Raw genomic sequence first — 16,135 nt, forward strand, 5'->3', positions numbered from 1 at the left:
CCCACTCTTGAGTGCCTTGTGTGTGTCCGATCGTCTGTGTGACATATATGCATGTATGCACTCCATCATCCAGCTTGTAGAAAACCTACTGGTATTGGAAACTCCTCATGCACGGATGCTACTATGTAGTCATTGCTCCCCTCTGGTACGTTTTTTCAATGATCCAAGACATTGTGCCAAAAAGCTTTCTGGCACAACTCTCTCATGCGAGCCATCACCCTCCTCTCCTCATCATTCATGATGATGGCTCCTGACTTATCATCTACAAGGTAGGCCTATCCCTCTGGGGTATGCCTAAGATGGGTCCTCTCCCACTTGCGAACACGCTCCAGGGCATATCTAGAAGATCCATATACATCTAGTGTACCGATCGGGGTAATATCTATAGGAGTAGCACCCATAAGGGTGCCATCTGCGGGGACGGCTGAGAAAAAGTTGGAGTGACTAGAGTAGATGTCCCGATAGGTGTGACAAATCCCAGAGGTGATGTAACTCCAGCAGAATGACAAGACGCAGATACCACGTTCGTGCCTCCACAGCAACCACTTGAGCCATGCTCTCTAGAACCGCCACGAGAGCGAGGAGTAGCACCTATATCCCGAGCCGACCGCGGGCTCACTACATCCGTATCTCTACATCATCCCCCTGGCCCTGAAGCACTATCTCCATTTGGCCCAAGTCTGAAGTATCGGCCTTGTCTACTCGAAACTAAAGCATCTGATCGCGTCGAAGTACATCTAATAGAGTGGCTCCGAGACAGCTCTTGGTCCGTCATGTCTCTAAATCTCGCCATCTCATCTGGAGACATGCACGTCAAGATATCCTGCAACTCCTCATCGCTCATCGCTCGACTCATCGTGATTATCTAAGTATCCACAAAGGTCACCTACACAGACAAAAAAAGATGTTAGCCTAATCAATTTTAAATCATATAAAGCACGGTAATATAAATCTTTAAAAAATGATCTTACTTAAAATGCATATCGTACGTACCCTTATAAGCGATTAGTCAACGAATTGAGTAAGTGGATGCTCCAAGTATGAAGTATCCTATGGTCCCATGTTAATCTCATAACACAACTCAATATAAAGTGGAAGGTCGATAGACATGTCACCACAAAAGGATGAGTCCGCCTCATTCACAAAATTCTTAGACTCCTATATTTTCATCATTCTTACCCGATGCTGGCTGCTCTATGCTTCAAGCTTTCAGTGGCCTCCACCCCTTGCAATATCGACCTCTCTATTTGCATATTGTCACCATCTATGCTCGGAACATCACTTTGATCATATACTCTCGCACTTCGGGGAGCTAAAGGTATAACATACCACCATCGAGGTTGTCGGGGGTTTGGATAGAATATTACATGTTCATAAATACGTACAAGAGAGATTTAACTATTGTGACATGTACCATATGGTAATACAATTAACAAACAAATGAGTTCATGCACCTGTTCAAAATGTGCTGGCAACACAAAGGTGTCGCACAAATCTGTCCATTTTTTTTCGAAATCTATTTCGAGAAATCTAGATGGACCTCGTCGAACTGTTGCTCCAGCTCCTTCAAGTACCACTTTGAACCACTGCATATCGAATAGTATCATGGAGAAGCTACAATAATCCACTGTAACAATATTTTGCAAGTTTCCAAAATACTCCATCTCATCTATAATTTTGTTTGGATCCGTTGCTCATCGTCGGCTCTCTTGCTCGAACCTTTCCATGATACCACAGTCTGTTGTGGAGCGCATTTTGTCAATACGCTCCACGCGAAAATATCTTCCACATGACCACGTTGCACTATATATTTTGTATTGTACATTGAAACACTCAATTAGTTGTCACATATAAAATATAGATACGACAAATCCTAAACACATCATCACCTTTGGACTACATCCCCTCGAGAATTTCCACTCCTCGGTTAAGACCTCTATCCCTTCGCAAGACGCTGTGGTCAAAGCTCCATGCAACCATCGTGTTGACATAAACCGTGGAATGTCCTCCGTACCCTCGAGATATTGAATCGGTCGATGGTGCGTACTACGTCCAAATTCAGATCGTGCTTCCTCTCGATCTTTCCTAGGTTGCTGGTACCTAGCGAGCCACGTCTCCATAGAGGCATGGTGCAACATACAAAAGAGATTCACTTTCTCCTCCATTGCAGCATCTATTCTTTTTTCAATCCCATTTCCAACCACCACATGTCCAATCAGTCTATCATCATCCTTCAGTGACCATAGTATACTGTTGTCTGGATCCACCATTGGTAGCCATTGTGAAATATGCACTAGCGCCTTAGACACCAACCAACCTTCAGCCATGCTACCTTCTGGCTGAGCTCATGGTCGCACAAAGCCTTTCAAGGTTTTCATGAAGTGCTTCAAGAAGAACATCCATCGCGTATGGACAGGTCCAGCAATCTCCACTTCATCTACAAGATGCACAAGAAGCTGGATTTGTATCATGATCATGCTAGTAGGCAAGTATTTCTCAAAGAGACAGACCGTCTCCACTGCTCCCTGCCTCGAGGATTCAATAGAGGACATGTTAATCTCCTTCTATGAGATCCATTGCACTAAATTCAACAACTTGTAAATGGCCCCGCATATTTCTGGAGTAAGGCATCCTGCGATCGCGATCAGCAGTACAAAATATCACAAATGAGAAAGCATTATGAACAATGACTACACTCCAAATAACAAAATACGCAGGCCACTTAGAATCCATTCGTAGTATAAACCTGACATATCTTATGCCAATCATGGGATTTTAGCCCTGATAATTGGTTGTCTTTAGAAAACGCAAACCTGAGAGAACGCATCATACCCATTGGAATGCGGACAAACTTCTCCATCTTGCCTACCTCCTTCAAATCCATTCGTGCCTCTATAGTATCTCTCTTTCCTGTGATGTGATCCCATACCAAGCTGCCCACATTCTTGAAAATATGCATGGATTCTAACAAGTGGTTGATCTCTAAGTGGGTCCAATGTGGCAACTTGTAGAAAACTGAGAACCATCGCATTTCGTTTGGATGTGACTCTGTGTAGACCATTTTCAGCTCGTACCAACTTTGGGCATTCATACGTGTTGGAGATCGTCCAAGAAAACCTTTCCTCAGTTCATGACCCTTTGGCAAGAAAGCAGCATGTCCTTGATATACCATCTTCTTCATGGTTCATGACCTTCAGGAGTCTAACTGTGTCCCGCACAATGGACATGCATGATAACCTGAGGTAACCACACCTATCCCAATACCTCTATCCAGTGAATACAAGATTGAACAAGCTATGATAGATATTACCAACGAGAACGGAAGCCTATTTACCTGAGCACTCTCCAAATCCTGAAAAGTCATGTATCGTCCACATGAGAATGGCTCGAATATTGGCGGATCGTCGACCATCGCGCTTGCTCATATCTTGCACGGCAACCCCCTCCTCCCAAAAAATCTTAAGATCATCAACTAATGAACGAAGATACACATCCATATTTTTTGCTTTGTAGCGGCCGGGAATATGTAAGCTAAGGATTAGATATCCTTTCTTCCTAGAAAGCCATGGAGGGATATTGTAGTTGATAAGGACTATAGGCCACACACTGTAAGAAATTGAGCATAGAACGAATCGGTGTATGCCATCCATTGCAAGACCGAGCCGAATATTCCTTAGCCCTCAAGCAAAGCTTGGGAAGGTAGATTCAATGTGGCTCCATGTGCGTGAATCCGCTGATATTCGTTTAACTCCATTTGTGGACCTATTCTGCGTATGCCATATTGTCAAGCTCGCCATGCCAGACGTACAAAACATGTGGTTTATGCAGGGAATAATTGAAAAGTGCCTAAGAACTTTTTGAGGGATGGTTTGCCCTTGCAAGTCCTGTCGATACCTGTGAGAACCACACTTTGGACATGTCTCCATAGTTTCATATTCTCCTTGAAACAATATGCAATCGTTGATACATGCATAGATGCTCTTGTAGTCCATGCCAAGCTCTCGTAAAACATGTCGTGCATCATCACGAGACTCAGGCATAGTATTTGCAAGTGGTAATATATGATACTTCAATAACCTTTAAAAAAATCATAAAACACTTTGAAAAAGCACAAATGTTTTTAATGATAGTGCCGAAAAGAAATTAAGAAAGTGTACGTACAAGGTACCTGATCAACTCGATCACGCTCGCATCGCTCCACCTGTATTTTGCTTGCACACTTAGGAGTGCAAGCAGTGTCTTCAGGCGAGATACTTGGCACCCATCATATAATGGTATGGATGCTTACTCTCTAAGCGGATCAAAAGTCTCAACATCTATGGGAATTAATGCATCGATCATTTCCTTCATCTCAGGCTCCAAGATTGTAGGTAAGTCTCGAAGGTTATCTATCTCCTCTGGTATTGAAGGTATAGACTGGGTAGTACCTTCCAAGTGGTGGATTGGCTCAGGCACTCCATCCATTGCACGCCACGAACTCTTCTAATTGGCCACAAAGTGTGCTCTCCTCCTTGGGACGAGACGTCACCTCCCTGGATAGAAAATTTGCCAGCCACACCCAATCTTTTTGTATATGGTATTCAATTAGCTTGCGAGTACAATGAATGACTGATATTAACTTTTCTTACCATTTGTTGAAAATCCAAGATCGTTTGATCAATGATCTCAGATTGAAACTCGCCGAAGCATCATATGTGTTCTATAGACAATCGACGTTTTCGTCTAATTGCTAGCTTACATTGAGAGCAAGGACATGGGACACGCTGATTAAGATACGTCTCACAAATTTGAACATCAAGACCTTCATCATTTTCCATTTTATCTACGTTACGACAAACAATTTATTTTTGTTATCATTCTTTTTTTCTTTGTTAAATTGTTTGAGAAGGGATTTCTTCTCCTGTAACTTAGCAAAAATTAACGTATGTAAAGTCTCCACCCATCCACCCACAAATTAACGTATGTCGGAGTGTTTCCCATCTCGTGGTGTTGCACTGGACCTCCCGACCACTCTCCCTTTGTTTTTTATCCATTTATTATCTCCTCTCCTTTCATCTCTCTCTCTTTTTCTCTTTCTTTATTATGATGTATGTTTATTCCCTCTATCTCGTTCCTTTTTCGTTTTTCTCTTCCTCTCTCTCTCTCATTTTCTTTAACAAAACATATCTCTCTCACTACTACTACTACTACTACTACTACTACTACTATAACAAACAAGAAAAGAAAAAAAAACTACTATTACTACCACTACTACAACAACAACAAATAAGAAAACTAGACAAAATTAAAAAAACTATTACTACTACTACTACAACAACAACAAACAAACAAGAAAACTACTATAAAAACTACTACTACTACTACTGCTACTGCTACTGCTACTGCTACTGCTACTGCTGCTGCTGCTGCTGCTGCTGCTACTACTACTACTACAAACAAGAAAATAAAAAAAAACTACCATTACTACCACTACAACAACAACAACAACAAATAAGAAAAATAGACAACAATAAATAAGAAAACAAAAAAACCTATTACTACTACTACTACAACAACAACAACAAACAAGAAACCCACTACTACTACTACTACTACTACTACTATTACAAACAAGAAAAGAAAAAAAAACTACTATTACTACACTACTACAACAATAACAACAAATAAGAAAACTAGATAATAATTAAAAAATAAATTAAAAAAACTATTACTACTACTACAACAAAAATAACAAACGAAAAAACCACTACTACTACTACAACCACGACTACGACCACGACCACTATAATAAATAAGAAAAGAAGAAAAAACTACTACTACTACCACTACTACAACAACAACAAAAAATAAGAAAACTAGACAACAATAAACAAGAAAACAAAAAAAACTATTACTACTACTATAACAACAACAACAAACAAGAAAACCACCACTACTACTACAACCACAACTACGACGACTATGATTACGACCACGACTATGACTACGACTACGATCATGACCATGACCACGACTACCACTACCGCTATTGCTACCACTATAATAAACAAGAAAAGAAGAAAAAACTACTACTACTACTACAAAAAAACTAAACAACAATAAACAAGAAAAAAAAAACTACTACTACAACAAACAAGAAAACAACAACCTCTCCCTCCTTCCCTCTCCCTCCTCTCTCTCGCTTCCTCACCCTCACCCTCTCTTTCTCTCTTTCCCTATTATGTTCAATGTTTTTTCTCTTATCTCCTCTCCCTCTCTCATTTCCTCTCCTTCCCTCTCCCTCCCTCTCCCTCTCCCTCTCTTTCTCTCTTTCCCTATTATGTTTAATATTTTTTCTCTCTCCTCTCCCTCTCTCATTTCCTTTTCTCTCTTCCTCTCCCTCTCTCATTTCCACTCCCTCCCTCACCCTCTCCCTCTCTTCCTCTCTTTCCCTATTAAACACTCTATTCCTCTCCCTCTCTCACCCTCTCCCTCTCTTTCTCTCTTTCCCTATTATGTTTAATGTTTTTTCTCTCTCCTCTCCCTCTCTCATTTCCTCTCCCTCCCTCTCTCTTGTTCCTTATTTCCTTTTCTCTTTTCCTCTCCCTCTCTCATTTCTTCTCCCTCCCTCACCCTCTCTCTCTCTTTCTCTCTTTCCCTATTATGTTTAATATTTCTCTCTCATTTCCTCTCCCTCTCTTTCTCTCTTTCCCTATTATGTTTAATGTTTTCTCTCTCTCCTCTCCCTCTCTCATTTCCTCTCCCTCCCTCTCCGTCTCTTTCTCTCTTTCCCTATTATGTTTAATGTTTCCCTCTCTTCTTCTCCCTCTCCCTCTCCCTCCCTCTCTCATTTCCTCTCCCTCCCTCTCCCTCTCTTTCTCTCTCATTTCCTCTCCCTCTCTCAATACACATGAATTTTAACAAAAACAAGTAGAAGAGAAAGAGAAAACACAAAAACAAAGTAAGAAGGAAGAATGCGCTCACCGTAAAGGCTTGAAGAAGGGTTCAGCGGCTCCTCTTCGCCCTCCGCACACTTCCTCCTTTTCTTCGCGAACGGCGGTGGCAGCAGTGAGAAGCTTTCCTTCTCCCTCTTTCTCTCTTTCTTTCCCCCTCCCTCTCAAATGCAAGATGTTCGCTCTCTCTTTTGTGTATTCGTGCAAAATAACGCGTTCGGGTTTCGGCCCGCGTTTATTTTCATCCGAGTACCGTCTTGTTTGTCTCGTTATTAGCATCGCAAATAGCGATGCAACTATTTTGCATCAAAAAGCACCGTCGCTATACCTCCATATCCTTATAGTGGAACTTGCACATCCTCCAGCATGTGCCAACTTGTTTACCATTCACAACATTGTTCCCACTGGGGTCATATGGAAAATCATCTAGGTAATATGACAAGTAGGTAAGTTGACATAGATTATCATAGCATCCTCCTGGATCATATGGAAGAACCAAAGTAGGTATGCCTTCGTAGAACCTCTTTGCATCCAGTGGCTTGTCGCAGATTATCAAAGCATCCAAATCATCTTTGGCTTGTTGATCATTAGACCATCTTGTGACTACAATCTTATCCATATCCTTCTACATAAATGGTGTAAACCTTGGCAAATCATCAACATTGTCCAAAGGTAATTTAACCTTATTGTCAACTATCTTATATTGTCACTGTACTTTGGTTTTTTTGTTACAACCTGTAAATTTCAACTCTTGCTGCAAATAGCCTTGAAAACAAAAATTTTGCTCTGTATGAAGGGCACCCAACTCTTTTTACTGAAATATTTCAGCACATAACACTTTTTGCTGAGAATTCTCAGCACCCAAATTTTCTTGTTGCATGAGATCGGCAATTTTGCAATTCATCGCCAGAGAATTGACCTGTAAGATATATGACATCTCTTGAAGTTTAGTTTTCAGTAATACTGAAAGATGCTCAATGATATCCGAGCACAATAGCTCTTTGTCATGCCGCTAATGCACACACCGTGTAAAAAAATCTAGAGTGTGGCTTCCTTTTAGATTTAGAGAGCCAATGCCATTTTAAACATTAGTGTTAGTGTCCATGGTTCAAAAATATTAGATTTTAGTCAATTTTTAATATTCTAAATATTATCTCTTGTAAAAAAATCTACAAAACTATAGACAACTTCTAGATTAGGATGACATGTAAAAGAAAGCATGTAGCTTTTAGCTAATTTGAGAGGATTTTATGTAAAAAGAGAGATTAGTAAAACTGTGCGATGCACGATCGTTGTTTTCAGGCAGTGAACAACACTCCAAAATAGCAGTCCGAAGTTGGAGATAAAGAAGGAGTGATCTCGCAGGATTCCGGCTAGGTGTCCTGGTAAACGGATCTCAAACGAGTCCTAGAATAATAAATTCTATGAAGCAAAATTGAATTCACCTCAGGCAAAATTCTTAGAATTGCCAAATGTGAATTCCATGATGTAATTGTTAATGTAATCAAAAGGAAAAGACAATATGTTGGTGATGAATTTGAAGAAAGAGTGCATGCTTTTTTGCAAGTTCTTTGAGTTTATGTGCAGGAGGAAGAAAAGCTGACTTCTCAAGGAATTCATCTTGAAGCTGTTAAAGAATTAATTGCAGCAATTGAAGCTAAAGATAAAGAAAACATGAATCCAAAAATTAAAGAAGTGAAAGTTAAAAATGTAATGGTCGGCTGGTCTAAACTAGTTGGGCAGCTCATCTCTCAAAAAGAAGGCTGCCTACAGCACATGCATGAGGAGGAAGAGGCTCGGTTCATTCCATGCATTGGGCAAGAGCAACAACGGAGACTGTCATCAAAATTGGAGAAAAAGAAACACTGTGTATTGCACTCTTAGACCATGGCTCGAAGATAAACGTCATGGCAAGAAGTCTCTATGAAAGTGGCGGATGGCCCATAGATGCTAATCCATGATGGCGAATGAGAGCTACAAACAACTCTTCTGGAGAGTTATATACTGCATGTCCTAATGTGCAGGTAACTATTGGAGACATAAAAGACAATTTTCACTTTTTTGTTCAAGACTTACCCTATCATTCTTGGGCAACCTTACATTTTTGAAGCCCGCTTAGAAAAAAAAGCTCTTGATGATGGTTCTTCCTATGCTCGAATCCAAAGCAAGGATAATGAACGAGCTATCCAATTTCTTACTATGTGTGTTAACCATCATCAAAACAGAGATTGACTGTGTGATTATCCTGTGCCTCCTAATGCCCGGAATTCAACGGTTTTCGGATTGCACTACTATAAAAGGAGGCTATGGTAGTGCGTCATGTAAAAAGATTAAACCTCCTTATACAACAGAAACTGTCTCTAGTAGATTTGTATGTATGTGCAGCCAATAGTATGGGATGTTATAAGTCTCTTCCGGCCATGAATAAGGTTGAAAGAAAATATTTATGTCATGTAAAAAGGGAGCTGAAAACTTATGACATCATGGATGAAAATGAAGATATTTCAGGCATTTTTTTTGGACTGATTACTACTGACACATTTGCTGAAATATATACAGCTGCTCATGCAAAAAATCAGGCAAAAAATCAGTCCATAGAAGTAAGTACATTGGATTTTTATCAAACAATTCAAGAATTTGTTGAGTAGGAAGACATTAGTTTACTCAACAAGGTTAAAGCGCAAGTGGAGACAAAATACAAGGCGGTGGATAAAAAAGTCAAACATGTGGCAATCCCACTACCTCCTGAAAGTGAAGGGCTGGCTGATAGGATAGTAAATCAGCCAAGTCTTCGTGATCCTTCCAACATTGGTCGCAAGTTCACATCTGAACATATAAAAGAGCTCAAAAAATGTGAAAATTCTTTCCTTTCGCCGGTTGAAAAACGCTCTTTTATGCAAATGCTAATGAAACATGGAAAAGCTTTTGCATTTCAACCAAGTGAAATAGGCTGTGTGGATCCAAATATTGTGGCTCCTATGGTCATTTTTATGGTCCCACATGTGCCTTGGAACCTCAAGTCTATTCCTGTTCCAAGGGCGCATTTGCCCAAACTACTGGAACTTCTAAATGAAAATATTAGAATGAAGATTTTAGGACCTTCTTCAGTGCCCTACTCAAACCGATGATTTATCATGCCCAAGAAAAATGGATCTTTACAATTCATTCAAGATCTATAGCCTGTTAATTGTGTCACAATCCGAAATGTTGGTTCGGGTCCAATTGTTGATGAGTTTGCTGAAGCTTTTGGAGGTAGAGAAATTTATTCTATGGGCGACCTATATTCTGGATATGACCAATTTCAGCTTTCATTAGAAAGCCGAGACATTACCACAATGAAGACACCACTTGGATTGGTCTACATGTGCACTCTACCGCAAGGTGCAACAAACTCCATAGCCCATATGATGAATGCCATGCACAAAGTCTTAAGGGACTTTATTCCACAATTTACTCTTCCATTTCTTGATGATGTACCTATCAAGGGATATGAAGTCAATGAAAAGAATGAGGAGCTTGACGAAGATGGCTACCGGACATTTGTAGTTAACCATATTCATGATTGCGACAGGATTTTAACAAGGCTAGAAGAGGTACATCTTACCCTTTCTGAAGCTAAGTTGATTTTTGAAGTAGAAGAAGTCCTAGTGGTCAGTCATCTATGTGGCCCTATGGATGCAAACCTTCTCCAATCAAGATAGATGCCATCAACAGAATGCAAGAAAAATGCACAAATGTTTCAGAGGTGAGAAGATTTCTTGGCGCATGTGTATTCTATCTCATATGGATATCACATTTTGCTCATATAGTTGAAAATCTTTATCAATTATTAAGAAAAGGCCAAAGATTCTCTTGGGGTAGTGAGCATACTCTCACTATGCGTAAATTAAAGAAGTTGTTAATTTCAGCCCCCACTCTCAAAAGGGCTGATTATTCAAATGGTCAACCCATCATCCTTATTGTGGATACAAGTCCCATTGGGAGAGGATGGGTTGTTGGCCAAGAGGATCTTGAAGGTAACAGGTATACAATTGGTTTTGGAGCAAAAGTTCTCAATGAACATCAAAGAAGGTATGCACAAGTAAAAAGGGAATTGTGGAGAGTTGTAACGGCATTAAAGTGTGATCATGAATACTTTATAAGTGCTTCTGTAGTGGTAGAAACTGATTGTCTTCCAGTACTCTTGGGCATGATTGCCAACTTTTCTACACCCGACATTGCTATGCTAAGATGGATTGTATATATTAGATCTCTCAAACCCGAATTAAAGCATATTGTAGGAAAGGTGAATCCAGTTGCTGACATGCTATCACATGCAAGATATGACAATGAAGAAGAGCTGATGGAAGAAGATGAAGCTGAAGAATCTATACTTGCTGAATTTGATTTCATGGCTGCTGAAAATACATTTTCAGTTACTGCATATACTGGTCCAAAGTTAAAAACAACAATATGGTCAACTAGAAGCCAACATGCTCATTGCATTGCTCAAGTTCTAGTTCATTTCCTTGAAGAAGATTATGCAGAAGATTGGCTGAAGATCGGCCAATATTTGAGCACAATGAAGAAGAAGGAGACTTGGACTGATGAGGAGTTCAAGCATATCAAGAGGAAAGCTTATGGCTTTTTTTAAAAAGAAGGTGTTTGTCGCAGCACAGAGGAACGGAAAAATGGAGCAGAGGAGCGAGAAAAAGGAAAAAGGAGATAACCGAAAGGGCACATGACAAAGGAAGGAAAAGGCGCCCTGGATGGAAGTCAGACCCTGAAAAATTTGAATGACGACCTCTCCAAAAGGCCTCAATGTCGCCTCGAGAAAAGAAAAGAGTAAAAGCGCACCATTAATTGTGAAAGCGCTCCCAAATCCTTGTAAAAGAGTGCCAGGCTCACTCCTGTGCAAATTGTTAGCACTAGTTCGGAATGGGATAAGTTAGAACGGTGGAAAATAGGAAAAGAGGGCCTAGGCTAATGGCCAGCCATGTAAAAAGTGGGGATGACCGCCCAAAAAGTAGGGCATGTATATAAAGTTCAAAAGTGAATGAGAAGATCATTCTTGTGTGTGGCCAAAGCTTCTTCTTCTTCTTCTCTTGTTTCTTGCCTTCTTGCTTATGATTGAGTGACGGATTGAGGGAGTGTGAGGGAGTGGGGGAGTGAGTGTGTGAGAGTGAGGGATTGTGGAGAAGAAGCTCCCCATCTTCTCTCTTCATCTTCTCATCTTCTCTTCTCTTCTCTTTTCTCGCGCGGCTATGGAGGAAGGAGCTTGATGGAGAGGGCTTGAGGTTGCTTGAGCTTGCCGCAAGGATTGTGGAGCTACCAGAGTGCAAGAGAGAGAAGGGAACTCGATCGAGCATCAAGGTAACCTCACTAGACCGGTAAGGTAGGCATTGCACGTCGGCTATGTGAGAGGTAGCCATGGCCACTCAGCTTGAAACGCTTGATCAACAAGCGGTCTGTAGGTCTTGGGGTAGAGTTTCATAGCTCCCCTTCATTTTGGTTCCATTGCCGGGACCCACGGAATCGAGCCTCGAGTGCCACGTGCATAGAATTGAGCATAGAAGTAGGGTTTGCAGCCCGAACCAGTGCTCGAGATAGTTAGGAGATTTAGGAGGTTTTAATCCTTGGAGCAAGTAAGTATTTTGATTTGTTGTTGAATATTAGAGTAGGACCATCCATCTCCATCTCTGTTTTTTATTTTTGTTGCATTAGGTTAAGATTAGGATAGGAAAAATAAGGAAACCAGAAAGGGTTCTGTTGCTGCTAGAAACAAGAAAATAGGGGCACAAATTCAAATTTCTGGTTGGAAGAGTATGAGGGATTAGCTTCTGAGGTTACAACAGGCTGGGATGGGGCAATAAGAGGCCCAGGGAACCAGGAAAGACCACATTTGACATTCTGCTTTGTGAGAGAGAGTGAGCTTGAGAGCGAGGGAGAGAGAGAGAGAGAGAGAGAGCTGCAGGGAGATCCTTGGAGCGCCATTCGATTCGAGCACCACAGTGATTCCAAGTATGTCTGGCATTTCCTTGTAGTGTTTTGCACCTATCTGGAAGGCACTGGATGATTCCATGGAGTAGGCATTGAGCTTGAGTCATCGCGCGCAACCTGCGAGCTCTCGTCTGCACAGTCGGACCAGCCCATCTGATTCCTAGAATCGGACCACCCAATTTCTAGATTCGGACCATCCGACTGCAGGAATCAAACCACCCCGTCTGATCCGATTCCACCAGTCGAACCCAGTATCAAAATCGGACCATGTGTCCTAATCTCAAAATCGGACCAACTGCAAGGATTGGACCACTTTTCCTAGTGTGAGAATTGGACAAGTGGTCCAAGCGCCACAATCGGACCACTCGTCCTATTGTAGGAGTCGGACCCCCCCTGTCCGACTAGGGAAATCAGACCAAAGTAGAAATCGGACTGTCTGATTTTCACAATCGGACCACCTTGTCCAAGTCTCAAAATCGGACCACCCTGTCCGAGTCTCAAAATCACACCAACCCATCCAATTTCTAGAATCGGTAGGTCTGATTCTGAGAATCGGATCACTTCACCAGAACTTAAAATAGAGGGTTTTTGAACCTGCCTAACAGTCTTGGCCACCCTGTTCACATCTCTGATCCCCCCTGGAAACCAAATTTAGCCCTTAGAAGCTAGAGACCAGACAAGATAACCGAGGATTCACCCCAAACAACTAGACACTGAGCATACCAAATTTAGAACTTGACTTTAGGTAACCAACCAACCAGCCTTGAAGCAGAATAAAGAATGTAGCATGGACTTTCAGTAAGACCTTAGATCAGCTAGAACCTGCGCTTAGAGCCATATTAGGCTACGAATGTGAGGGGAAGAGTGGAGTTTGCATTGAGCATTTCTTGCATCCGCACCTCATTTTTTATTTTATCACCAAAGATGCACTACAATAAAAGAAAAAGCTTGTTTTCGCACTAAGTACTAGAAAGCACGAAGCACAACTTGTGAATAAGATTGACAACTGCTTTCAATAACAAGGGATTCATCAGGAGATATAATAACATCAAGAAACCCACTATTAGAAGAAGATCCCAAAACATAGTTGGGTGCTTGAGAACCCCATCAGTAGGATCTTAAGAGGACACGAAGATCTAGAAGGTGACAACATATATAGAGGATCAGACACTGCTGGAGCTACTCAAATTGATGGATGACCTTGTGGAGCTGGAAGTGGGAGCAATGTCAAGATCACGAGGTGGAAAAGGAGAGGATCGACTGGACTTGGGAGAATTCCTAGTCTTAGTGTAGGAGTTAGTCAATGAGTATGACTTGTTGACTAGGACAGTAGTTCAGGGCAACCAGTAGAGGAAGTGCTAGCAAGCCTAGAAGAGGAAAGAAAGGCGATTAGAAAGGTGCTAGAGGGCATAATTTCCTATAACCACAAGCACAAGGTTAGGAAACTCCAACAAGATGTAGACATGTACGAGGCCCCGTATGCTAGCCTTGCCTAGTACGAGGCCCGGCATATGCTAGCCTTGCCTGGTGCAGCCAAAGCAAGGCCAAATGCAGAGAGAGAATGAGTAGTAGAGGCTAACTTATCATTGAGTGAACTCGTAGCCAATCGGCTTATGGACAATACGTCCGTTGAGCAGAGCGCAACAGCCTTAGCCACCGCATTACTCTCGGGATTAGGGGTCACGCAAGAGGCAAAGGGGCAATCTAGAATCCCTATTATAGCAAAGCAGCTAGACAAGTATGAACCTAGCAATGACTCATATAGATTTGTGGAGAAATTTGAACAAGTTTGTGAAGCAAATGGTCTTACGGACCTCGCACAATGCTCTCAAGCTTTCGGTTTGTGCTTAGGTGATAAGGGGAGAATTTGGTACACTAGTCTAGATGCAACTGAGCGCATGAACTTTGCCCATCTTAAGGACCTCTTTATCAAGAGATTCTCTGAGGCAAGGTACTATGACAATCTCATCGTCTGGTTGATGAATGTCAGTCAAAGGGAAAAGGAAGACGCAAGGGACTATGTCACTCATGTGCCTAGTCTCTTTAAGAGGATCCCTACAAATGAGCGACCTAATGAGAAGGCTGTGTCTACCGTATTTATAAATGGAATTCGAAGCAAGGAGCTCTACAAGGCTTTGGCTAGTAACTCCACTCTACACCGAGATGTCTTAGCTAGAGTCTTTGAAGAGGCAATAAGGGTGGACAATCGACTTAGGGAGTGAAGCATGAGGAACATGAGTCAGGACAGTACAAGTCAGAGAGCTCCTAAGCGGTCAATAGTTTCAGGAGAGAGAGAGAACTCTAGCATATAGGATAAGGAAAAGAGTGTTGACCAAGTCTAGGAGTTGGCTAAGGTGAGAATGGAGCTTGCACGATTGCAAGACCAAATGAGGAAACCTGTGTAGTTGCATGTGCAGTGTATACACTATGGCGGTAACCACCTCCCAGTCGAGTGCCAAGATCCTAGATCTAGGCCATGCTCGAACTGCGGTACGTTTGGTCATGATGCATTACATTGCATACTGCCAAGGAGATTCCCATATGCATAGCAATACAACCCTCCATACTTAGGCAATAGGCCACCTAACCTCTTTGGCAGGGGAGGCCAATTGGCGCTTCCAGCACCAAATGACGCAAGACCGGCCATTCCTAGGCTAGAGATGAACCCAACACGCATACCCAGACCACCAGAGCCTATATAACCCATCCACTGAGTGACACTCATGTTCACTATGTGGAAGAACCTAGTGAAGAGGAGACCTACGTGAACCCATACATATCTTATGATGAGGAAGGCAATCTAGCCCTGATGGACTACCGACCAGTATCGGTGATGACGCTAGGTAGAGGAAGAGGTAGAGGCTTTGGAGGACCAAGCCAAGATCCAATCTCATGCTAGACTTCCGATCATCTAGGCCATATTTCATCACCCTGTCCGGAAAGGGAATAAGCAAACAAGGACAAAGCTGACCTTCGATGCACCGAGTGCGGAATCACACACCTATTTCCTAATTGTCCTAGACGGAAGCCATCAACTAGTTCTGCCAATGTGCCCTCAGTACCCTTGGGGCTATTTGGTGTGGAGACCTTTGACAGTGAGGGTACGCCCATCCCACTACATGTCATGATGCGAGCAAAGACAAAACAGACAGGCATCTCATTGCCTGGGCCAAGTAACCTGCATGCAGCCTCATTGGAAAAGAAATGCCGAAGGAGAAGGAGAA

The 16,135-nt window shown here is 41.9% G+C and overlaps 1 pseudogene; it reads right to left on the reverse strand.

Annotated features, from left to right (window-relative positions):
• LOC148024553 (glutamate--glyoxylate aminotransferase 1-like) overlaps positions 1-16,135 on the reverse strand; it is a 229,556-nt pseudogene that overhangs the window by 30,167 nt on the left and 183,254 nt on the right.

The sequence above is a fragment of the Lygodium microphyllum genome, chromosome 15, assembly GCF_053477565.2.
Source record: "Lygodium microphyllum isolate KBCC chromosome 15, Lygodium_microphyllum_v1.1.10, whole genome shotgun sequence".
Lineage (NCBI taxonomy): Eukaryota > Viridiplantae > Streptophyta > Polypodiopsida > Schizaeales > Lygodiaceae > Lygodium > Lygodium microphyllum.